The sequence below is a fragment of the Lepus europaeus genome, chromosome 14 (assembly GCF_033115175.1).
Source record: "Lepus europaeus isolate LE1 chromosome 14, mLepTim1.pri, whole genome shotgun sequence".
Lineage (NCBI taxonomy): Eukaryota > Metazoa > Chordata > Mammalia > Lagomorpha > Leporidae > Lepus > Lepus europaeus.
Window position 1 is genome coordinate 63,667,156 of NC_084840.1, and position 25,008 is coordinate 63,692,163.

Sequence of the window (25,008 nt, forward strand, 5' to 3'; positions counted from 1 at the left end):
GATGGAGAGCCCAGGAGGGTCGCTGTCATGATGCCGTGCGGTAGAAGACGTTTAGCTTGTTTCCAGAATGTGATCTTAGGAGGAGACTTCTTTCTTTTTCTAAAAAATTTGCTATCCGTCATAGCACTTTTGTTTTTGAAGATTTATTTATTTATTTGAAAGGCAGAGTTACAGAGAGAGGGAGGCGCAGGGAGAGAGAAATTGATTTTCCCTCCACTGATTCACTCCCCAAAAGGTCACAGCGGCCAAGCCGAAGTCAGGAGTCTGGAACTCCATCTGAGTCTCCCACATTGGTAGTAGGTGTCCAAGGACGTGGGCCATCTTCCACTGCTTTCCCAGTCCCATTAGCAGGGATCTGAAGTGGAGTAGCCGGGACAAGAACTGGTGGGATGCTGGTGTCGCAGATGGCGGCTTAGCCTACTGTGCCACACCACTATGTCGGCCCCAGTCATAGCACTTTTGAAGCAGCTGGTTCACTCTCCAGATGCCCACGACAATCAGGGCTGGGCTAGAATGAAGCCAGGAGGCAGGAACTGCAGCCAGGTCTCCCACACGGATGTCGGTTAAGCAAGCTCTCGGGCCATCCTCTGCCGCCCCCCGGATGTGCCTTAGCGGGACACCGGAGCAGAGCACAAGAGGTGGAGGTGGCAGTGAAAGCAGAGAGGAGCAGTCGAGGGCAAGGTCATGGCTGCTTTCCTGGGGAATGCTCGGGGCATGTTGCTTGCTGACTTTATGGAGGGACAGTAGCCTGCGTCTTGGGACACTGTTGTGGGAAAGTTAGCCGCGGCCTCAGCGAGACAGCCCCGGCAAGCTGCATCAGAGCCCTTCCTGGTCGTGACGGTGCTCCTGTGTTTCCGCTCATCCAGCCCGCGTGATTCTGGGAGCATTTCGGCGGGAACACGAGGCAGCCACCTTGTAGGCCTGACTGGGTGCCTTCTGACTTCTGTTGGTTTTGTAATCTTAAAAAAATCTTTCACAGGCAACCCTTCCCCACCCCCACCCCACCCCACCCCACCCCCAGTTAATATAAAAAAAAGACTGTGTAGATGCGGTTGAAGTCCCGGGCCTCTCGGTTCTTTAGGGTTGGCTTACATGTCTGCAATCATCAGCTACAAAAGCGTCTTGAACTTGGTGGAGCTTATGTGGAGGAATGAAGTTTATACTTCATATCTTTTAATTACATTTCCCTAGGGGGGAAAAAAAACAGTTTGAGAAGCACAGAGAGAGAGCTTCTTACTCCCCAAATGCCCGCACTGATGGGGCGGGGCCAGGGCCAGAGCTGGGAGCCGGAAGGTAGCCCAGGTCTCCCACGTGGGTGGCAGGGATCCAGTTACTTGAGCCATCTCTGCTGCCTCCCAGGCCTGCATTGACAGAAGTGACTCAGAGACTGGAGCTGAGACTCAGCCAGGTACTCCGATGTGGGGTGCTGGCATCTCCTCCACTGGGCAACAGCTCGCTCCCAGAACACAACTTTTAATAACTGATTAGTGTCAGGTTGTTCGGATATTCCTTAATTTATATAGTTAGTTGCTGCTTTTTGGTCATTTAAGTAACTTTCAGTTTTTCACTCTTATACTAAATTATGATGAACATTCACATTGTTAAATCTTTAGTTAATTGTTTGCTCAGAAGTGGAACTGTTGGGTCAACTTTAAAATGATGAGGTCCTATTTTGAAGTCTGTAGTTAATGTGTTTTCTGCCTATCCCAGAGAAAGATTGTCCCCATATTCTCCCAAACCCCTCTCAGCATTATTGTTGCTTTTAATTTTGCCAATTTGACAGGCAGAAACAGTATCTTGCTGATTTTGACACGTGAAGATTTGCATTCTGTCGATTACCGGAGCTTGCTAAGGCCGTGACAGGGGACCTGAGACTTCAATTGGATTCACTCCAGGAGGCAGCAGATTCGAGCCTCCCAGGTTGATGGTTTCCCCAGACAGAAACAGCAGCCCCTCTGGCTGCTGTGAGATGGGGACCCACGAAGCGCGGCTTTCCAGGCAGAATCTGAATTTGAGAGTTAGGTTTTCTTTCAGAAGCATTACTGCTTGGAGGAGGAGATCGGTGAAGTGAGAATGAGCCACTGTCGCTCAGAACAGTTAGCAGGAGATGTCACAAAGATTCTAGGAACTGGGGAAACAGGCCTGCACGTGAGAAGCCAGAACAAGGGGCCAGCTGGCCGTCCGCTCCTTGGGGTCGCAGTGTTTCCTACCGCAGTTCCTTTGCTCACTTGGTGGACGATTATTGAATTCCTACTACATGCAGGGCATGGTGTGAGCACCGGAGATGCCAGCACGGGGATACGATGCAGCTCTCGCCCAGAAAGGCAGTGCGGCGAATGGTTGCGTCCAGCATTAGCTGTTGGGCAGAGGGAGCAAAGTGTCTGGGGGTCAGGGAAGGTAACAGCCAGATCTCCCTGTGGGACCCTGAGGACTTCACGGAAGAAGTCACGGGGTGAACCCCAGATGTTTTCCACGCTCATGTTGGCAGTGTCGCGGCCAGTGCTGGGCGGGGGGCAGTGGTCCAGAAAGAGATGGCTTGAGGCTGAAGTGGCCTGCAGGAAAGAACGGGCCGGCTTTGGAATTCCGCTGTGCCAGATACAGGAGGTGTGCCCTGCGAGAAGTCACTGGATCTGTCTGCTCCTCTGGTGCCTAGGGGTAACGGGGCAGAAGTCATACCTACCTCGGAGGAGGAGCTGCACGTGGGGCTCGACAAATGTTTTCTCTTGTAGTAAATATTTCTTCATTTTTGTAATGGGACAGGGTCCAGATACTTACAGGATGTGGGGTCATAAAGCTGTTTCCCTAAACTCGTGACCTCAGGGACTCCATGGAAAGGGTATAAACGTCATTTTGACTCCATTGATTCCACAAATATGTATTGTGCTAGGAAGGCAAAGTAAAGTCCCTGCCCTTAAGGAATTTTACTTGTGGGAGGCCAACAACAAGAGGCAGATGATACATCCGTGCATTTATGTCACGTGGAGAGGAGCCCTGTGAAGCAAAACAGCAAGAGAGGAGGAACGAGAGGGAGGAGGTCCCATCTAGCTTCAGTGACAGGGAGCTTGGCTCTGTGGAGGTGATGGGCGAGCAGTGACCTGCAGGCAACGCAGGGGCTCTGGGGCCGAGCTTTTCGCTATAGAGAGAATGTCAAGTGCTTGGAGGGACGGAAGGAGGCCATGGGAGCCTCAACACAGAGAAAAGCAGGGACTGAGGACAGAGCCAACGGGAACCTTGTCGGGCCACGGAACGGCCGTTGGCTGGATGCTGGATACTGGATGTGAAGAGAAGACGGTGAATGGCCCTGAGCCAGTTAGCGGGTTATTAGGCGCCCTCAGTTTACCTTGTTTCTCAAAAACCGGGGGGCTCACGTGGTACCTCTATAATCTAGCACCCCTCCCCCTTTTGTTCTTGCTGTCAGTTTGCTGAAGTTCTGAGTCTTTGGTCCCAAAGTTCTCTACGTTTTGTGTCTGTCTTATTGCATTTCTGTGGTGCTAACATGTCCCTCAGTTCTGTTTCCTGTAGTCTGATCTTTATATCTAGAGGCTTGATCAAATTCAAGGTGAGTTTTGGTGTTTTTTTGTTGCCATTTTTGCGAGTTGGCTTTGTTAGAGTGGTGAGTTGTTACCGCCTTCCCTGAGGAGGCACAGATTATCCAGATCACCTCTCTTTTTGTCACTGCTCAGGTACAGTTGCCGTCAACTTGATCCAGGCAATATGAAGTTCCCCAGCAACTTGTCACCTCGCTTGCCATTATCTTATCAGCTGTTGCAAAATGGTGAGTTTTAGGCAATGGAATTCTTCTGTTAAGGATGATTTCCTACTATCAACTATTTGGTCTCTTTGAATCCAGTTTGCACAGCCAGGATTCAGCAGTTTGCTTCTTCCTTTTTATTTTTCAGAAATGTTTCTTGATTTCTTTTCTTTTTTTATTTATTTATTTTTAATTTTTGACAGGCAGAGTGGACCGTGAGAGAGAGAGACAGAGAGAAAGGTCTTCCTTTACCACTGGTTCACCCTCCAATGGCCGCCGTGGCCGGCGCACTGCGCTGATCAGAAGCCAGGAGCCAGGTGCTTCTCCTGGTCTCCCATGCAGGTGCAGGGCCCAAGCACTTGGGCCATCCTCCACTGCCTTCCCGGGCCACAGCAGAGAGCTGGAATGGAAGAAGGGTAACCGGGACAGAATCCGGCGCCCCAACCAGGACTAGAACCTGGTGTGCCGGCGCCACAAGGCAGAGGATTAGCCTATTGAGCCGTGGCGCCAGCTCTTGATTTCTTCTAAAAACATCATTTTACTTTCATAATTCTGTATGTCACAGTTGGGCCTTAAAATTTCCAGTGCCCCATTAGGAGCGTTTTAAGGCCACTTGGCTCCCGTGCCAGCCAAGGGAATGTTCTTCTTACTGTAGTATTTTCTGATAATTTACGGTGCTTGCATTAGCAGTCACACTATTATTTCTGTCACACTGAACCTATCTGTTTTTCATGTGGGCGGGAGTAAAGTGCTTGGACTTGATTTAATGAAACTATTGCAGATTGATAAAACAGGTTTTAAACATCATAGGTTGTAAGGAAAAAGATGATTTGGGGTAAATATTTAGATAAGTAACAGCAAGAATTCATGATTCTAATACTTTCCTAATAACCATGTGAAATAATCAACAAATGCATATATGTTTTAATGTATTTTATATATTTAATACATTTAAAATGATGTATATTTAAAAATAAGAAAACTTTATGCAACTCAGATTTGTTGCTTATTGCTTCTGACTTATCTCTGTTTCTTCCATGTTCAGTTTGGTCATCCAACAGTGTACCTTGATTATCAGTGAACTTGGACTTGGAAACGAGTTAATTTCTACAGTAACCAGGATGCACCAGGTAATTGCAAAATTCTCTTAATCTGGGAATTAAGAATTCCTATGGTATAGAAACTAGAACTGTGTGTTTCCAAACCACTGTAATCTAACTCCAAAGAGAGTTTTCACTTCTAGTTCCCTGGTGGACGTGCGTGACATAGATGGCTAACATCAGTGGCCCAGTGTCCCAAGAGCAGTGAGGCAGCAGCAAGGTCAAGGTGGAAGGCATGAGAGCCACAGCAAAGATGGAAGCCGGGATTGAGGACCCAGAGGGAGAAGCCGGCCAGGAGTGGGTGTTGTCAAACTGGTTACCACTGTGATTGGAGCTGAATTCTGCTGGGAACCCGGGAACCTGGTGGTGTCACTGTAGAATCCGTGCCTCAGATTTAGCCCAGCTGAGCGGTGGGGGAGCTGGGTTACGCCCACTCAGACTGATTAGCCACTGGTGTGCTTGGGGGAAGAGGTGTCCATTCTGCAGCCATTGGTTCCCGGCCTGTGGTGCTCTGCGGCGGGGAGCCCATGACCTGTTCACGCAGTGGAAGTTAAGCCAGCCATTCAAGAGCTAAGGCCCAAGTGAACGGAGTGTGACAGTCTCCACCCCCACCTGCCAGGAAGTAGGCTGAGAAAGAACAAGGTCTTGCTTCAACGGGACAGCAACAGGAAACCCACCCAGAAACTGGCTCAGACCAGCCAGATCCAAAATGGCTTCCAGATTGACTGCTGTCCAACCTTTAGCCTGATATAATACATTAGCACAGCAGCAGTCACTCCCCCTTGCACCTTGATGGTTCACAGTTGCCATGACAACCTGCAAGGCGTGGGAAGAGGCAGATCCCTAATTGCTGCATCACTGTCCCTTTCCCCCAGATAAGCTGACTGTCCTGCCCAGATACTAGCACACACTGGCTAGGCTCCGTACGGACGCCGAGCAGCACCCGGGGCTGCTCTGTGGCGTGGCCGGCTGTTAGCTGCTGCCTTTGATAAAACTCTCTAGCTTTCACTTTGCTGCCTCACAGCTGATTTTGCTCAAGCCAAGGACCCTGCTGAGGCCACAGTGACCCACACAGGGTCCCTGGCTATGTGGTATCACGAGGGGCTGTGGGAGGGCCACCATTGGGGGCTGCCCCATCACGAGTCCCTGCCGCCCCCAGCCTGCCTTGCTGGCCTCTCCCTCCACTCTCGCAAGGGCTCCTACGGTTTTTCTGGAAGAAGACAGGCGCCCTCATACCTCGACACCTGTGTAGACACTGCTCTTCCCTCTGTCACCTTTCTCAGGGTTACACACCTTGGGCACCTGCAGGGTCATTTGTACGTGTTGATTAATGTAGCCCTTACTCTAACTTAGGGATTGCCTGTCTAAAAGTGTCATGATCTCCATTCTACAGCTAAGGAAATGGAGGCTCAGGTTAGCTAACAGGCCCCTGGCACAGAGTGGCAAGTGGCAAGCTTTGCTCCAAGGTCTCTACTCTGAGGAACTGCCTGGTGCTTCCCGGGTCGGCCAGCGGCAGCTTGTCCTCACGCTGAAGCCGGGGAGGTGGTCCCGCCGCTGTCTTCCCACAGCCCCGTGCCTTGTTACAGCGTGGCTCATCTCGTAGCACAGTTAACGTCTTTACCCACCTGGCTTCCTCTGAAAACTGTGGCCCCTCATTTTTCAGCTGCAGTGCTTGGCCCTGGCCTCGTGTGGAATAAGGCCATCGTTAACTTGAGTTGCATGGATGTTCAAATCTGACCGTCAGCACGCTGCAGTCCTGAGGGATGAGACTTCTGAAAGAAGGCAGGCCCCCGTTCTGACTCTGCCGGGCAGGAAGAACCAGGGACGTTGATGGACCACCGTCTGGGTTCTGGCACAAGCCCACCTTGTACTGCACTCCGCCTCCCCAACGGCCAGGGCAGAATGCTGCTTCCCAGCTTATGCAAAGCTACAGATTCCTTCAGAGCCCTGTGGTTTGGGGCCCGTGTGCGGGACGTGTGGGAGTCTTCCTTGCCAGCGTGTCCACAGCCCCAGAAGGGCAACAGCACATGTCAGCGGCCCACTCACCGGACGGGCCTGCGGGCTCCGGTCCTCGTCGCCAGCAGCCTAAGCAGGTTGCTGGGCCTCACCGTGGGTTGTTCGACCACAAAATAGGAGGGAAGAAAGCTGCTGGGTGGGGAGAGGCCTGGCCCAGCTCAGCTGTATAGTACATCAATCAGCTCGCAGGGAGGCGAGAGAAAAATGCTTTTCTCCTGTTAATAAAAACATCAAAAACCCCACTGCATGGAAGAGCCTGGGTTCCCAATCAGAACACTGAACCTGCTAGGAAATGGGCCGTAGGAAAGCAGAGACCAAAGAATGAACACCTTGCCGCTCACCATGAACTTTGTAACTACTTTTTGGCAATGGGGATAGTAAGAGTAGTGGAAAAGGCAGCGAGGAGACAGACCTGCTCCTCCTTCATCACCTGGGCCTGGGATGGGTTCAGGCGCTCCTGTGTGCTGTGCCAAGGCCACCAGGTGCACGCGGGAGCCTGTGGTGCCAGGCGACCTGCAGCGACAGCAGTGTGTCCCGGCCTCCGCCTGCCTGCTGGCTGCAGGGCCAAGGACGTACATGCAAGGGGGAAGCAGAGCTCCTGCTGCCCTTGGCCCTCCCCTGTCTCCCACAGGTCACCTGCAGAAGATGGGGAGCGAAGAGCCCTTTCTTCACGGGGCAGTGGCTCGTCGAGGCCTCAGCAAGCTTTGAGCAGACTCATGAAGGTGATGTGTGACGTGACGGTCTTTCGGTGTGATCGCCGTGGAGTTTCCCTCTTCGTTTCTCTTAACATGTTCCCAGTGCCCATTTTTTCCCACTGTATAAAAGACTGCCTCCTGCTCCTGAGTCTGAAGTGTCCTGTGTAAATAGCATGGTGCCTGTCGGCACCCGAGCCCGTCTAAGGCAGTACCTGCTGAGGACTGGGGCTCTGGGAAGCCCGGCCATCATGTGGTCCACGTCAGCTTACCTGCAAGATGTCACTTTTTCTTGGTATCAGTGCTCTTTAATTCTTATTTAAGATTGTTGAAAAGAGTCTCTGAGGCCAAGTGAGAAAGGTATTTGAAAATTTTACTGCGGCCGGCGCCATGGCTTAACAGGCTAATCCTCCGCCTTGTGGCACCGGCACACCGGGTTCTAGTCCCGGTTGGGGCGCTGGATCCTATCCCGGTTGCCCCTCTTCCAGGCCAGCTCTCTGCTATGGCCCGGGAAGGCAGTGGAGGATGGCCCAAGTCTTTGGGCCCTGCACCCGCATGGGAGACCAGGAGAAGCACCTGGCTCCTGGCTTCGGATCAGCGCGATGCGCCGGCCGCAGCGGCCATTGGAGGGTGAACCAACGGCAAAAAGGAAGACCTTTCTCTCCGTCTGTCTCTCTCTCTCACTGTCCACTCTGCCTGTCAAAAAAAAAAAAAAAAAAGAAAAGAAAAGAAAATTTTACTGCATGTTGGAATATATGTGCGTGCATATGTTTGGAGCAGTGTGACTTCATCTTCACACTCTTTCCCTTTTCCACTGTGCTGAGATCCGTGTGAGGGACTTTGCCATTTCAACCACCACCTGTGTCCAGAACTTTGCCTTTCCAAACTGAAGCACTGCACCCATTAAATAATAACCCCCCACCCCTCTTTATGCCAATCAAAATGTGATTTCTTTAATAAAGTCTTTTCTTTCAAAAGATAACCTTGTCCTCCTTCTGTTGTGCTTCGAGGATTATTTTTTCTGTAAAGTGTTTTCCCTCAAAAAACTCATCACGGTGTCTTAGAGAAGTCAGCAATCAAGATAGAGTTAACATGCACGCTTTTTAAAGATTTATTTGTCCATTTGTAAGGCAGAGTGACCGGGAGGGGTGTGGAGCAGAGAGAGAGAATCCGAATCTGAGAATCTTCCATCACTGGTGCACTCCCCAAGGGGCTGCAACAGCCAGGGCTGAACCCAGCTGAAGCTAAGAGCCAGGCACGCCCTTTGGGTCTTCCACGTGGTGGCGTGGACTCCAGTCCTTAAGCCATCATGTGTTTCCTCTGAGCACAGAAAGCTGGGTCTGAAGTGGAGAAGCCCGAGCTTGACCCAGCACTCTGTACGGGACGGCGACGCAAGCGGCAGCTTAGCCCTGAGATGCCCGGGTGCTCAAGGTTCTGAGAAAAGCTATCGAGAATTTACCTAAAAGCTACTTTCAGGTTTTTTTTTTTTTTAAAGATATATTTATTTATTTGAAAGGCAGGATTACAGAGAGAGGGAGAAAGATCTTCCATCTGCTGGCTCACTCCCCAAATGGCCACAATGGCCAGGGCAGGGCCAGGCTGAAGCCAGCAGCTTCATCTGGGTCTCCCATGTGAGTGCAGGGACCCAAGCACTTGGGCCATCTTCTGATGCTTTCCCAGGTGCATTAGCAGGGGGCTGGATGGGAAGTGGAGCAGCCAGGACTCAAACCGGCGCTCCTGTGGGAGGCCAGCACTGCAGGCCATGGATTTAACCCACTGCGCCACAGTGCCACCCCACTTTCAGTGATCTCAGCTCAGTTCATAGGGAGGTTGTTGACCACAGACTGTATCTGCTGTATGGATTATATCCTTGCTTTACTCTGTTGTCTTTTCATTGTTCAACCCAGCAGCACTTTATAAGGGCCGCCATTTGCTCTGCACTCTACTAAGCACAATGGGAAACAGCAGAGTTGAAGATATGGTTTTGGCTGAACACTTGTTCCTGGGGAAAAGTACAGTAGAAGGAGGACATGTCAGTCCTGCATGTAGAGCCAGCTACAGGAAACAGGATCATTTCTAATCTAAAATTCATCAGACGCTTAGGAACGGGCAGTGTGAACATTAATGTGTTCAATACAAAAACAGGCCTGGATGTTGGAAATGTCTGATCACCATGATTTATATCTGCCTGTCATAAAGCATCTATCGTATGCCAGATACCACCCTGGCTACTGTACTCAGGTTATCTCATTCAGGTCGCACAAAGCCTGTACGGTTAGTTACTGTTATCGCCAGTTTCCAGCTGCAAAAGCTCTCACACACAGAGCTGAAGGGCATGGCACTAGGAGGTGGCGGCATGGGGATCCCACCTCAGCCCTGCCTGACTCCGGGGTCCCAGTGTGTCATCGTTAGGGTGACTGGTGGAAACCGTGACATCAAGTCAGGAAAGCAAAGAGAGCTGACTTCCTCTGTTTCGTTTTTCATTGGCGTTTAAGTGAAAATGGAGCAATTTATTAAAAAGGCAACCAAAAATAGGATGTGAGGTTTCTCTTACACCACTGCTATGCACACCCCAGAGTTCTTTTTTTTTAATCAATTGTTTTTCCTATGCTATCCCTGGGTTCCTACCTCTATGACCTCCACGTGGAAACCACCACACACACGCGCACACACACACACACCCATCCATGAGTGGCTGGCCAGGGGCCTCTTCCCACCATTCTTGGTCAGACTGAGTAAGGACTTGTTCAAGAGGGAAGTCAGTGTTGCTGGAACAGCCTACTCTTTGATGGTATGTGGGGAGTGTTTAGTTCTCTTTTTAAGATTTGCTTATTTATTTGAAAGGCAGATCAGCAGAGACCTGGATCTGAAGAGAGATGAGAACCAGCGTCCATATGGGATGCGGGCGCTGCAGGGCTTAGCCTACCAAGCCACAGTGCTGGCCCCTCCAAGAATTCTTTTGTTATTAAAAATGCTGGGGAGGATGGCCCAGGTCCTTGGGCTTCTGCACCTGTGTGGGTGACCCGGAAGAAGCTTCTGACTCCTGGCTTCCGATTGCCTCAGCTCCAGCCGTCGCGGCCATCTGGGGAATGAACCAGTGAATGGAAGACCTTTCTCTCTCCCTCTCTCTGTCGAGCAAGAAAAATAGTGCTTAGTTCTTACAGGTGTGTTAAAGGGAGACAGCATCCCTCAGGTGATTTAAATTACTTATTTGAAAGTGACTGTCCACACGTCAGCAGGTGGGGAGGAGGAGTGTGGCATCATGGGTCCTGGGAAGAGCATCATCAGTGAGCTAACGGGGCATGTGCGTGGGGTGAGAAGTACAGTTGGGGGAACCTGGTTCCCGTGGATCCATTCCCTGCCCAGCTCTGACGGGCGCGCCTCCTCCGCTCTTTCAATCCCGTTCACTCCTCTCTGCTCCTCAGTTCCTTCCTTCCTTGAGCCGGGCGCACCAGTGTATGAAACAGGGAGCAAAGAGCAGCGCACATTGCCCGCCGTCTAGGAGGAGCCGATGCCAGGGGACGGTGGGGCTGCCGTGTGGCTGGAGCTCACCGGCCCCACAGCTGCCTTGGGGGCGCTGGCAGCCAAGCTGTGTCTTGAAGGCTAACTAGGCAGTTTCCAGGCAGGCATGGGGGGCAGGGGGCGATTTGAGGCGGAGAGTGCACCTGCCAGGGCACGAAGCTGCAGAGCCAGCCATGGGGCCTCAGCGGACAGTCGCAGGTGTCAGAGGGCAGAAGCCATGCCTGAGTTTCTTATTTCTGTTTTATACCACGAAGATGAAACCTTTATGTGTGTTTTTCTGAGGGTTTCAGTCACCTTGCGTATCTGGCTAAACCCTTTCTTTGTCTTCAGCTGTAGACACAAAGATTAATGTTGTCAGAGCAGCGAGAAGCTGGGCTTGTGGAAATATTTTAGAAATTCCACCCACAGAAGGGCTGCATAAAGACCATCCCAGCCCTTCAGTTCTTGATTGCGTGCTGCGTGGTATTCTGGTTCTGTCTCCCTTTTTGTGGCTAATACTTATAAAGCCGGCGATGATTTCATCTGACATTCGGAAATATCAGCGTAAAAAGCCTCCCAGCCCTGCAAAGAAAATTGCTGCTTTTCTTCATTGTTTTCACCAATGTTGAGACGTTCTCGGTGGTACCCAGGGTCAAGCAATTTGCATCCAGATTGCTCATGTCAAAGCTGGCTTCCTTCTACTGGTACAAGACTTCTAAATCTGCCTGGGTGGGAAATGATGGCAACCCAGGCTGGGGGTCCCTAAAGCAAAAGCCCCAGTCACGGCACCTGGAAGTTGCAACGTTTGAAGGATTTCGAAACTGTAGGATGAGGTTGCCCTGTCTGCCGTCCTTGTCCTTAACTTACACCAGCAACTAGAGCCCCAGACGGAAGATCCGAGGTCTGCCCTGAGCATAGGTAAGGTGGGAGAACACGCTGTGGGCAGGTGGGCTGGGCAAGGTCGTGAATGCTTCCTGAAGGCTTTGAGGTTCGCCCCTGCAGCTTGCTCTGGAGAACCAGGAGACCCTGTGTATCATCTTCTAGAACATTCCAGGAAGTAATGAGCAACCCTTGGCTGGAAGATGCCACCTGCATTAAAGTAATGACAGACTACCTGGCAGAGCGCTTTGCTCTCTCACAGACATTATAGGAAGAGGAAACGGGGCTGCATGGGGACAGCTGACAGGCTCCCCAGCCAGAGAGAGGGCACAGGTCATTCCCTCCACGAGTCACTGGGCTGTGGAGAAAGGGACTTGGTGTTCTCTGTAGGTTATGGATGTTTGTGGATCCCCAGGCATGCCTCTGGCTATCACGTGGGGTGGGAGAGTTCGGGTTTTGAGGATCACAGAGAACAAGAATAGCAGTCAGGTAGTTTTGCTCCTCCAGCAAGAGCTGCTAACACACACATAGAAAGTGTGAACTCTTGACCCAGGCGTCGTCATGATTTGCAGTAAAAATAATTTCTTGCTTCTGATGACTAATAACAATGACCAACCACAAATTTGAGTGTCATGTCAAGGTTAGTTAACCCAAAGTTCCTTCACCAGGAAGCAATAGATGAGAAATTCAGTAGCTTATTTTTTTTGTAGTAAGTGACCCTTGAGAGTGAGACTCTTGGCCTGTGGCTAGGATGCTGGTTCCGGCAGTCACGTCCCACGCTGGAGCGCCTGTGCTCAGCACCTGCCTCCGGCTCCTGGCTCCGGTTTCCTGCTGACGCAGACCCCGGCAGGCAGCAGTGACGGCTGGACCCCTGCCACCCACGTCGGAGACCTTGGCTTCACCCTGGCTGTCAAGGGAATTTGGGGAGTGAACCAGTGGACGTGAGGCTCTCTCTCTGCCTCTCAAATAAATGCATACCTTAAAAATAATTAAAAGAGCAATGAACTGATGCTGGTGTATGTACTAGGGCCTCAAGCGAGGCTGTTGTCCCCTTAAAGTAGGAGGGATGATCCTGACCTGAAGAATATCAAAATAATAAGCGACCTAACTTAGTTTTTGAATGAATAAAAATGCACATGGTACAAACACAAAAGACAGAAAGGCTCATGGAGTAAAAACCAGTTTTTCCTTATAAACTTGTCCCTCAGCCACTCGGTTCTCTCTTCCCTGGGCTCACCAGTTCCAGGGAGTTCTTGAGTAAGCGTGTGGGTAGCGTTCTGTATGAGTAGCTCTGTGTCACACTTCACTAAGCAACAGATCATCAATATATAAATATCTACCTCACTCATCCAATGTATGGTGGTTTTTTTAAAAAAAAATATTGAAGGGTGAACCAACGGCAAAAGGAAGACCTTTCTCTCTGTCTCTCTCACTGTCCACTCTGCCTGTCAAAAAAAAAAAAAAGACAAAAAAAATATATTTTATTTACCTCAAAGTCACAGTTACAGATAGGCAGAGACAGAGAGAGAGAGAGATAAGTCTTCCATCTGCTGGTTCATTACCCAAATGGCCGCAATGGCCGGAGCTATGCTGATCTGAAGCCAGGTCTCTCACGCAGGTACAGGAACCCAAGGACTTGGGCCATCTTCTCTGCATTCCCAGGCCATAGCAGAGAGCTGGAGCAGCCGGGACTAGAACCAGTGCCCATATGGGATGCCAGCACTGCAGGCGGTGGCTTTACCCGTTATGCCACAGCGCTGGCCCCTGTACAGTGGATTTTGCATTAAAAAAATGTTTAAATTGATGTGAAAGGCAGAGAGAGAGAACGAGAAAGAGAGCTAGAGCTTCCATTCACTGGTTTACTTCCACACAGCCGCTAGGCCGAAGCCAGGAGCCTTGAAGTCAGTCTGGGTCTCCTACGTGGGTGGCAGGGCGGACTATCACCTGCTGCCTTCCAGGGTGCACTGGAGCAGGAAGGTGGAATTGGAAGCAGAGTGAGGACTTGAACCCAGGTCTCTGACGTGGAGCACAGGCAGCCGAAGCTGTGTCTTAAGCGCTGTACCAAGCGCTGGACCTTGGAGAGTATTCTGTTTCATGAACGCATATATTTCATTTAACCAGTCTCCTTTTAGAGCATATCGAAGTTGTTTTTGATCTTACAGAAATTCTGAGTTAAATTGTAGTGGATTCTGGTCCATTTATAACTAGATTGCAGCTTGAAGGTTGGTGTAATGAGAGGGAGCTATCTAGAAGCATATTAACACACAATTACAGATTTTAATATTAGCTCTTTAAAAATCCCAGCTGTATCAGTAGAGCTCACATACCCCAACATTTGGCCTTTTAAAATGTACAGTGCAACCCAGCAACTTTTCATATGTTCGCAGAGTTGTGCAGCCATCACTACGATCTACCTACATTCCATTTAGATCATCCCCCAAAAGAAGCTGCGTACCCGATAGCAGTTCCTCTTCCTCTCTTCATCTCTTGGGACTACCAGTCTGTTTCTGCCTCTGTGGATTTGCCTGTTTGGGACATTTCCTATAAATGGATTCGTGTGGTCAGTGACCTTTTGTGCCCGGCTCCTTTTATTTTGTATGAAGTTTTCACGGTTCACCCATGGTGTAATATGAATTAATATTTCATTTATTTTTTTTTAAAGCTCACTAAAACTCTTTTCATTTGAGGCAAGAAGTCTGGCTAAAAGGAGGACGGCACCAAGCAGTCAAAACCCAGCTCACCGTGGCTTTATTTCGCCTCTGTAGAGCTGGTTTCACCTGGTTCAGAGGAAGGTGTTCAGGTTCTGCTCTCCCTGTTGGGAAGGACAAAGACAACTGACCCGCGGGGCCAGCTGGACAGGCCCTTGCTGCTTGGTCTTCACGTTTGCTGACCCACAGGCCATACTACATTTGCAAGAGGAAAAAATTAAAAAAAAAAAAAAAAAAAAAAAGAGGCAGGAAAAACAGATGCAAGTGACTTGGGGCAGAACTGGCCCTGCAGCCTCTGCCCTGAGGGCCATCGTTGTGGGAAGCACAGCTCACCAAGGCACAGACCTTCCAGCTCCTATGACAGCCGAGTGAGGTGCTGGAAGCCAGGCTGCTCAGGTCAGAGCCAAAGACCCGGAGGCTCTGAGCAGTGCATTCTGGGGCCACAGACTTGGCACTCACCACCAGATTCCTCGGCAAGGATACCTAGATCAGAACCTGGGCTGTGGTTTCATTAACGCCTGGCTGTGATCCGTTTGGTCTTGGGAACTTCTTGTAGGGAAAGAGCCAGGGGTGTCGCGGGCAGCCACCATGTTGCCTTTAGACTGGCCGCACTGGACTCAGGTCTCCTTGGGCAGGTCCTGGTGGCACCCAATCTCGTTAGCCACTGGTTTATATTTTAAGCCAGGTTTGTTCAGGAACCTCTTGACCTGGAGGTGATTGCAGCTGAAGCTGCCTGTCGCTTCCACCTGCCTGTCACTCACCAGCTCTTCTCCAAAGGCTGAGAGCCTGGGGGCCAAGGGAGAAGGCGGAGGTCCACGTGGTGCAGCTGCAGGTCGCCAGGATCTTCTTGTGGTACGTGTGCCACAGGTCCTCACACTTCAGAGCCTCCATCACTTAGCCCAGAGAGGACTTCCAGATACCCCGCCTGCTGGGCATCTCGGCACTGTCCTTGAACATGATGTGGCTGTGACTGGACGCTTAGTAGACCCTGGCCCAGAACCCTGCCACGTTGTCCTTTTTATAGCGGAAACGGCGCACCATTACATGTAGTCGAATAGCCCTTGTTTGGACAGGTCAGGAGCAGGAGCACCTCAGAGCTCAGATTTGGGAATATTTGCGTGGACATTTTGGTGGAGCACCCCCGATCTGAAAAGCTGAAACGCTCCAGAATAGGGAAGATTTTCAACATTGTGTTAGTGCTCACAAGTTTTTGATTTCGAAGCATTTGGGATTTGTGGATTAGGGACGCTTAGCCTGTATCACGTTGTTATCAGCGATGGATGAGGTAATGTTTCCCTTTGTTGGCTGTCATGGTTAATGCTCCTGTGAGACTTGTGATGGCTCATCTTAAACCCGTCTTCACCATGGCTGCCGTAAGCCGTTTCTCCCTTGTCCTGTCTTCCCTCCGTACCCAGCCTCCCCCCAGGTTTTGGCCTCTCTGTCTCTGGCTCAAGGTCAGCTGTTTCCCTCCTGTCCCAGGGACACTCACTTCTCTCAGCCCTACCCTGGCATTCCGAAGTCGCAGGTGCTCTGCTCACCGAGGGGCCACCATTCTGCTGCACGTCTCCTTTGAAACGCAAGCCCCAGCACAGTCGTGGTTCTAGTCATTTTTTAAAAGATTTATTTGTTTGAAAGGCAGAGTTATAGAGAGGCAGAAGCAGAGAGAGAGAGAGAGAGAGAGAAAGAGAGAGAGGTCTTCCATCCGCTGGTTCACTCCCAAATGGCCACAATGGCTGCAGCTGGGCTGAAGCCAGGAGCCAGGAGCTGCTTCCAGTTCTCCCAAGTGGGTGCAGGGGCCCAAGGACTTGGGCCATCTTCCACTGCTTTCCCAGGCCATAGCAGAGGGCTGGGTCGGAAGAGGAGCAGCCGGGACTTGAACCCGTGCTTATATGAGATGCTGGCACTTTACTTGCTACACCACAGCACCGGCCCCTCTAGTCATTCTTAAATTCAATGAAATCTCTCAATTTTACATCAAGACATTTTTTTAGCCCAAGGGAAGGCAGTGATTTAATCTTTGCATCACATGGCTCTGACACCTACCCTAGGAGGCAGAAGCAAGTGCAGTCAAAACACCAGTGGGCTTTTTAGCACATGGAATGATGTCAAGGCTTTTATACCACAAGCCTCTCTCTCCGCTCAGCCTCTTAGTGGTCAGGGCGATGGGTCTCCCCGAAAGCCAAGTAGTTCTCCCAGCTTCAGCAGGATCCTGGGGCTTCCACAGTCAGCAAGACCACAGGGACTGGAGAAGGCGACAGGACGCACTTACACAGTGAGTTTCTGCTCGCTAACACAAGGGGGCGTCAAACGTGGGCAGACAGTCCTCCGCCTCAGAGACGCTACTCTCATCCAGTTCAGTAGAGGTGAATATCACCGAAAACCCTTCAGAAATTTAAGGGAGGGTTTCTTTTAAAATTAAAAAAAAAAAAAAACAATTTGGGGCCAGCGCTGTGGTGTAGTAGGCTAAGCCTCTGCCTGTGGCGCCCGCCTCTCATAGGGGTGCCAATTCATGTCCCGGCTGCTCCTCTTCTGATCCAGCTCTCTGCTAATGCACCTGGGAAAGCAGAGGAAGGTGCTAAAGTCCTTGGGCCCCTGTACTCACGTCGGAGACCTGGAAACAGCTCCTGGCTCCTGGCTTCGGATCGACCCAGCTCCAGCCATTGCAGCCATTTGGGGAGTGAACCAGCAGATAGAAGACCTCTCTCTCTGCCTCTGCCTCTCTGTAACTCCTCCTTTCAAATAAATAAATAAAATCGTAAAAAACAAACAAACAAAAATGTATCTGAGAGGCAGAGACATGGAGAGAGATGGACAGAGCTCCCATCTGCTGGTCCACTCCCCAAGAGTCTGCAGTGGCCTGGACTGCTCTCAGCTGAAACTAGAAGCTGGGAGCTCCATGCAGGTCTCCCATGTGGGAGATGTGAGGAGACACAGGGTGAGGTGGCCGCTACAAGGCCAGGAGCTTCCCTCCCAGCCCTTCGAAGGCAACAGCTCTGCCCACCCAGCCGACACCTGGAGAAGGTGTGGACTTGGCTCTGGATGTTGCCAGTGTCACAGTGTCACAGTGGCCCCAGCAAGTGAACATGGGGTCCGTCAGAGAGGACTGGGAGCCGTTGCAAGAGCTGCCACAGAGGAGGAAGGATCCTTCACCTTCCCCAGGCTCACCAGGCTGGCTGCTGGGTGGGAGGCATCCCAGGTACCCAGGAGGTCAGATCCTGGATGTAGCGGAACGTAGACCTGATGCGATTTCCGGATGGACCAGATGTGAGGTATGAGAGGCAAGGGAGGGTCAAGAGTCACTTCAAAATTGAGGGCGTGCAGGGCTGGTGCTGTGGTGTAGCGAGTACAGCCTCCGCCTGCAGTGCCGGCATCCCATATGGGCGCTGGTTCGAATCCTGGCTGTTCCACTTCTAATCCAGCTCCCTGCTAATGACTTGGGAAAGCAGTGGAAGATGGCCCAAGTGCTTGGGCCCCTGCACCCACGTGGGAGACCCAGAAGAAGCTCCTGGTTCATAGCTTTGGCCTAGCCCAGCCCCAGCTGTTGCAGCCATTTGGGGAGTGGACCAGTGGATGGAAGATCTCTCTGTCTCTCTCCTTCTATCTCTGTATCTCTGCCTTTCAAATAAATAAACTTTTTTTTTTTTTTTTTAAATTGAGGGTGTGAAACTGTGAGGATAGAATTGCCATGGGCGGGGTGACTGAGACGCAGGGGAGTGGCTTTCGGGGATGGTCAGCTGGAGTTCCGTGGAGCACAGTTAGGAGAGAGGGAGTTGGGGCGGGGCAGGTGCACCTGGGAGCCATTAGCATGTGGATGGCATTGGAAACTAGGGAACTGGTGACTGGCAGTGTAGGGAGAGTAAATGGAGAGAAGAATGGTGTGGAGGACGCAGCTGGGCACCTCCTGCTTCTGGGGGCAGGGGCAGGGGGAGGAAGCCACACGATGACTCAGAGGGAGTGAGGAACTAGGGAGGCGAAAGGAGCCCTGGGAGGAGGATGTGATGGGCAGGAAGGTGACCAGCTGTCTGCACCCTATGACAGCCCTGTAATTATGCGCCTGTCCTTGCTTTCATCAATGCCACTGCTGGGAGCGGAGCGAGCGAGAGCTAAATCCGCGTGCGCCACTGCACGGTACAGGGCTGGGTCTGGAACGGACCAAGGGGAAATCACAGGCAGGCACGTGAGGGAGATGGAGGTGAGTGCCTCACCAAGTTCAAAGTGGTGTTGCCTCAGAGGGGTGGGGAGGGGGAAGGCTGAGCCGCAATTGAAAAAAAAAAATGTTGGTTTTGTTTTAAAAGAGTTCAGTTATTTAAATTTATTTGAAAGGCTGAGTTACACAGAGAGAGAGATAGAGAGAAAGAGAGAGATAATCTTCGTCAGCTGGTTCACTCCCCAGATGGCCACAATGGCCAGGGCTGTGCCAGGCCAAAGCCAGGAGCCAGGAGCTTCTTCCAGGTCTCCCATGTGGGTGCAGGGGCCCAAACACTTGGCCATCACCCACTGCTTTCCCATACCATAGCAGGGAGCTGGATCAGAAGTGGAACAGCTGGGACTCGAACCAGCACCCAAATGGAATACCAGCAGGCAGCAGCTTAACTCATTATGCCACAACACTACACCCCCCAAAATGCTTCTCATCCTTTGATTTTTGCTATCATACATGTATTTCTTTGATGAAGAAAAAGTAAAGAACACAGAGGACTTTCACACATGCACACACAGAGAAAATGTGGGAGGGGACTTAGGAATGGTGTTTTGGGGGTGACTGCAGAGCCCTGGTGGCTGAGGGGCAGCGTGGGCACTGTCTGCCTCCCACAGGAAGGTCCCTGTGTTGTCCACTCCCGGCGTGCACCAGGGAGACAGCTTCTTCTCTGTCCCCAGTGCTCTTTGCTGGCTCCCAGGGAGAAAAGCCAGGGCCCGCCCACAGCACAGGAGGATGGGCAGTCGGTGGGTGGGGAGAAGAGACAGGGAGGGCAGTGGGGGAGAAAAACAGGGCAGGGGGCAGGCGTTTGGCACAGCAGTTAAGAAGCTGCTTGGAGGCCGGCGCCGTGGCTCAACAGGCTAATCCTCTGCCTTGCGGCGCCGGCACACCGGGTTTTAGTCCCAGTCGGGGCGCCAGATTCTATACCGGTTGCCCCTCTTCCAGGCCAGCTCTCTGCTATGGCCCGGGAGTGCAGTGGAGGATGGCCCAAGTGCTTGGGCCCTGCACCCGTATGGGAGACCAGGAGAAGCACCTGGCTCCTGGCTTCGGATCAGCGTGATGCGCCGGCTGCAGTGCACCGGCCGCAGCGGCCATTGGAGGGTGAACCAACGTCAAAGGAAGACCTTTCTCTCTGTCTCTCTCTCACTGTCCACTCTGCCTGTCAAAAAAAAAAAAAAAAAAAAAAAAAAAAGAAGCTGCTTGGATACCTGCATCCCAGATCTGAGCACCTAGGTTTGAGTGTTGGCTGTGTTCCCAATTCCGGCTTCCTGCTAACGCACCCTGGAAGGCAGCTCCGGTACTGCCCCTGCTGCCCACACAGGGGACCCGGACGGGGTTCCTGGCTCCCAGCTTCAACCCGGCCCAGCTCTGGCTGTTGTAGACATTTGAGGAGTGAGCCATTAGATGGGAGTTCTGCCTCTGTGTGTGTGTGGTCTCGCAAATAAATAATTAAAAAACAAAGACAAGTAGGTGACCCCTTCCCACCCTGGCCCCTGTCACACTGCCCAGGAAGGCCCATGTGGCCGCTCTGCTTTGAGAAAGACCCGCAGAAACGCAGGTGGAGAGCGACTGCAACGCTTGGCTTGCAGGAGGGAGGATGGCCTGAAGGAGAGAAGAGCTGCGGCGGGCGGGGCTGAGATGCAGCTCCGGGCTTGTGATCCACGCGGGAGGTTGTGGCTGTCACGCGGTGCGGGGGACGTGCCGATCCACCGATCAGCACGCAGGACTCCCAGGGCGGCGGCCTGGGGGCCTGAGGTCCCCCTGGCACCATGAAGGGCAGCTGGAAGGGGGCGGTGAAGTGGGAAGGGGCAGCCGGGGAGAGGGAGGAAGGGGCCAGGCATCGCCGCAGCCCCGACCCCGGGGGCCCGCGGGGCCAGCCTCCCTCCAGAGCCTCCAGGGGAGGACCCTACCCCTGCTCCTGCCGGCTGCAGGTATACCCTGGCTTGTCTCAGTCACTCCAGTCTCTTCCTCGGCCTCCACGTGGCCTTCTCTGTGTTTGTCCTCGCTGTCCTGTCTCACGGCTCCGCCTCCTGTCACTCACAAGGACACCTGGCATTCCAGCTTCCTGCTGGTGCTCACCCTGGAAGGCAGCAGGTGATGGCTCAAGCTCTTGGGGGCCCCTGCCACCCATGTAGGAGACTCAGATTGAATTCTGGGCTCCTGAGTTCAGCTTGGCCCAGCCCTGGCTGCTGTGGGCACTTGGGGAGTGATGCAGCAGATGGAAGATCTCCGCCTCTCTCTCTCTCTCTCTCTGCCTTTCAAAGAAAATGAAAAGTAACTTAAAAAATTTTAAAATCTGGAGTGTAACTGAGGGCAGTTGGTAGCCTGAAAGTGTAGAAGCCTCTGATAGAAATACAGATCCCTTTTCTGTGATTGTCTCATTAGATTTTGTACCAGTGACAACGGTGGTAAAAATGGATAACACACGTGGTACGAAGCAGCCATACAGCAAGGCCGGAGATGCGATGCTGATGGACAGTCTCAAGAATCCCTGTGCTGAATGGTTTTCCAGTTGCATATCTGACTAAAATAAATGATCATCTCGTCCACTCATTGATTTAACAAACTCTGAAGCCTAAAACACCGGGGTGAGGGGAGCCAGTAGGAATGTGACCGCATGACCACTGAAGAGTTGATGGGGCTGCTGGGAGAGAAGGACTTTCTCATAGGAAACCACAGCCCCGAGAAAGGAGCCCACCCAGGATGCCTATGGGGATTCGGGGAAGAAGATAGGGCATCCAGTTGGAGGGATCCACAGGGCTTCCTGGAAGAGGTGGCACTGGAGCTGGGCATTGTCTGAATATGTGGTCTAGGAGGAAGGCTATTTTTTCTTAAGATTTTTATTTATTTATTTGAAAGGCAGAGTTGCAGAGAGAGAGAGGGACAGATGGGGGTGGGTTCCATCCACTGATTCACTTCCCAAATGTCCAAAGCAGCCAGAGCTGGGCTGATCTGAAGCCAGGAGCCAGGAGCGTCATCCAGGTCTCCTACACAGGTGCAGGGGCCCAAAGACTTGGCCCATCTTCCACTGCTTTCTCAGGGACATAACAGAGAGCTGGATTGGACGTGGAGCAGCCAGGACTCAAACCAGCGTCCATATGGGATGCCAGCGCTCCAGGCAGCAGCCCAACCCACTATGCCCCAGGCAGGCTGTTCCAGGCAAAGGCAAAAGCAGGTGTGGGTCAGAGACCACTGTCTAGTGTGTGTGGAACCATGAGGAGCTCAGCACACTTCCTATCCTCCTCACCTGCCCTTGTCACCTCCTACCGTGTCTGTTTCTTCTGCTTATTTCCAGGTTACTGTCCCCGCTACCATGCAGATTACGGGCAGAGGGCGGGCAGACCTTTTTCGCTTTGCTTTGCTGCTCTATTCCTAATACCTAGAGCAGGGCCCTGCTCCCACGCCCTCGGTAAACAGTTGTTGAAGGGGTGAGGATGTTGCCACTTCCCACCCGGCAGGCGAACAACCAACCAGGGAAGCAGAAACCACTCTAGGTGTTTTAAGCAAGGAGAGATTTAGCACATGGGTTAGGAGCTTGCAAAACCCTGCAAAGAAGGGAGCTGCAATATGCCACTGCCAGCCGTCCGGGAAACAGGAGTTTCAGAACCTGCAGGAACCGGCACCGGCGGCACATTTGCCTGTACTGCAGAGGTGGATTCAGCCGGGAGACATTTGGAGACAGAGTAGCTCTCGTGTGGGCCGCAGGAGCTCACTGCTGAAGGGAGAGCAGGGGATGGCGTGTGCCTCTCTCCCATCTTGCAGAGGCTCCCCGCGTGCCTAGCACTTGGCCCACCCTGACCCGACACCCTCCTGGCTGGCTCGCCAGTCCCTAAGGCCAAAGGACCACCTGCTAGCATGGAGAATGGCTATGGGAGAGGCTTTCCGTAAGGAACTGATCAGTGATGCAGATTCTTTCTTTTTAAAAATATCTATTGATTTGAAAGGCAGAGTTACAGCAAGAGAAAGAGAGAGATCTGCTGTCTGCTCGTTCACTCCCCAAATAGTGCATTGGCTCAGGTTGGACAAGGCTGAAGCTAGGAGCCAGGATCCAGGAGCTTCTTTCGGTTCTCCCACCTGGGTGAGGCGGCCCAAGGACTTGGACCATCTCCTGCTGCTTTCCCAGGCGCATTAGCAGGGAGCTGGATGGGAAGTGGAGCAGCCTGGTCTGGAACCGGTGCCCATATAGGTGTCTCAGGTGGCAGTTTAATCTGTGACACCACAACACTGGCCGGATCTGGCTGGTTTCATGGTTTGGGGTCTGCCAGGGATCACTGTCCCGCTGTGGTGAAGATGTCTGCCTCGATTGACCAGTAGGTGGCGACATCTAACTGCATGGAGCCATGCTGGGTGCCCTGCTCTGTCCTAAACCCGGCCTACGAGAGACCTGATGGAGTCCTTGGAAGCAAAGCATTATCATTTATCTTCACTTTATAGAGGCAGGAAGATGAAATGGAAGCTAAGGAGCTTGCCCCAGGTTGCTTGGCTAGCAAGCCCTGGGGTGGGATGTTGAAGCCAGGTTGTCTGCCTTGGGAGCCTGCGTCCTTAGAAATGAGGTGACACCGGCCCCACCCCCACCCCCAAGGAGGGCAAATGCCAGTGGCTCCTCTGAGCTGTGCAAGCCTGCACGAGGGAATGTCAGTGACACAGAGAGGACCCAAGCACTGCCCCGGGGCTCGGGGGCCCGGAGATTGCTGGAGCAGCGAGAACAGAGGCAGACACAAGCTGGTTTATGAATTGGAATTCCAGTCTTTCCTTTGTTGTGTTCATTTCTTTTGTGGTGCTGGGCATGGTAGTTTGTGTTTTGGGCTCCTCACAGTTTGTCCTGAAATAACTATGTTAACTTCACCCATAGAAGAACTGGGTGTGGGGGAGGGGGAGGTCCTAATCACTTAGGATATTTTATTCTGAAAACCCACCTGTGGTCATTCTGAAAACCCACCCGTGCTGGCAGAGAATCGATTGTTGCACCCTGGGATCTTCCAGGCACCATGGAAAGGTTTTCACTGACGGACTTGTCTCCCATAGCCAAGGGCGGTGACTGGGCGCTCTGCTGGGTTTTGTGGTCTTCCTTCCTTCCTTCCTTCTCTCCTTCCTTCCTTCCTTTAGATTTATTTATTTATTTGAGAGAGTTACACAAAGAGAAGGAGAGGCAGAGAGAGAGAGAGAGAGAGAGAGAGAGAGAGAGAGAGAGAGAGGTCTTCTATCCACTGTTTCACTCCCCAAGTGGCTGCAAGCAGGAGTTGATCTTCTGGGTCTCCCATATGAGTGCAGGGGCCCAAGCACTTGGCCACCTTCCACTGCTTTCCCAGGCCATGACAGGGAGCTGGATTGGAAGTAGAAAAGCTGAGGCTCAAACCGGTGCCCATATGGGACGCTGGCACTGCAGGCGGCGGCTTTACCTGCTACGCCAAAGTGCTGGCCCCGTGGTCGTTGTTTTCACCTTGGACGCATGCCTGCACTTAATGCTCATTTGAATCTGTCACTCTGACAACTCCAAGTGCTCCTCTCATCTCCCCTCTGGAAACGGACCTGAAACACTCTTGCTTTACCAGACTCAGAGCTCATCCATGTTCCAGTCACTTCCACCTTTGCCTCTGAGCAATCCCGTTAGTCACTGTGACCATCGCTGCCATTCAGCTTTTGGGCTGTAGGGTGTTCGGAACTGGGGTCGATCTTTCAGATGCAGTTTCAGAAGCTATGGTACGCGACAAGCAAAGCCTTACAATCATGATCCACATCGATTCTCTCCGCACACATGTAGCAAGAGCCCCACCCAGGGCCAGGCTGAGTGGGAAGGCTGGAATGGTTAAGGACCCAGCCACTGGCCTCGAGGAGCTCCCGGCCTGATGGGCACCACGCACGCACTGTGACACCACTAAATAGACGTCTCTGTGCTTAAATCAGAGCTGGGTCATTGGCAATCACTTTGCACCCTGGCTTTAGACCTCCTTGAGGGTGATCGACGTTGTAGGGAAGAGAGGACAAGGACAAAGAAAAGCTGAGGCCTGGACAGCTCCTTGTCAGTTGTTAGGGATACCAGGAAGGCAAGATCACAGTCCTGCAGGAAATGTGGAGACTGTTGTGGTAAGTGGAACGAGTTGGGAAAAGCTTGCGATAGGAAGAGAGCCCGCCTTAACCTAGCAAAAGTCTGTATGGAGTTTGA

At 52.0% G+C, this 25,008-nt stretch overlaps 1 protein-coding gene across 1 annotated transcript in view; it reads left to right on the forward strand.

The window, feature by feature from the left end:
• Positions 1-8,500, forward strand: part of EFCAB2 (EF-hand calcium binding domain 2) — a 141,349-nt gene extending 132,849 nt beyond the window's left edge. The window contains exons 7-9 of the transcript XR_009867935.1: positions 3,684-3,775; positions 4,797-4,881; positions 6,515-8,500. The gene's annotated coding sequence lies outside the window, so the exon portion shown is untranslated. The remainder of the gene's footprint in view (positions 1-3,683; positions 3,776-4,796; positions 4,882-6,514) is intronic.
• Positions 8,501-25,008: the final 16,508 nt, after the last annotated feature.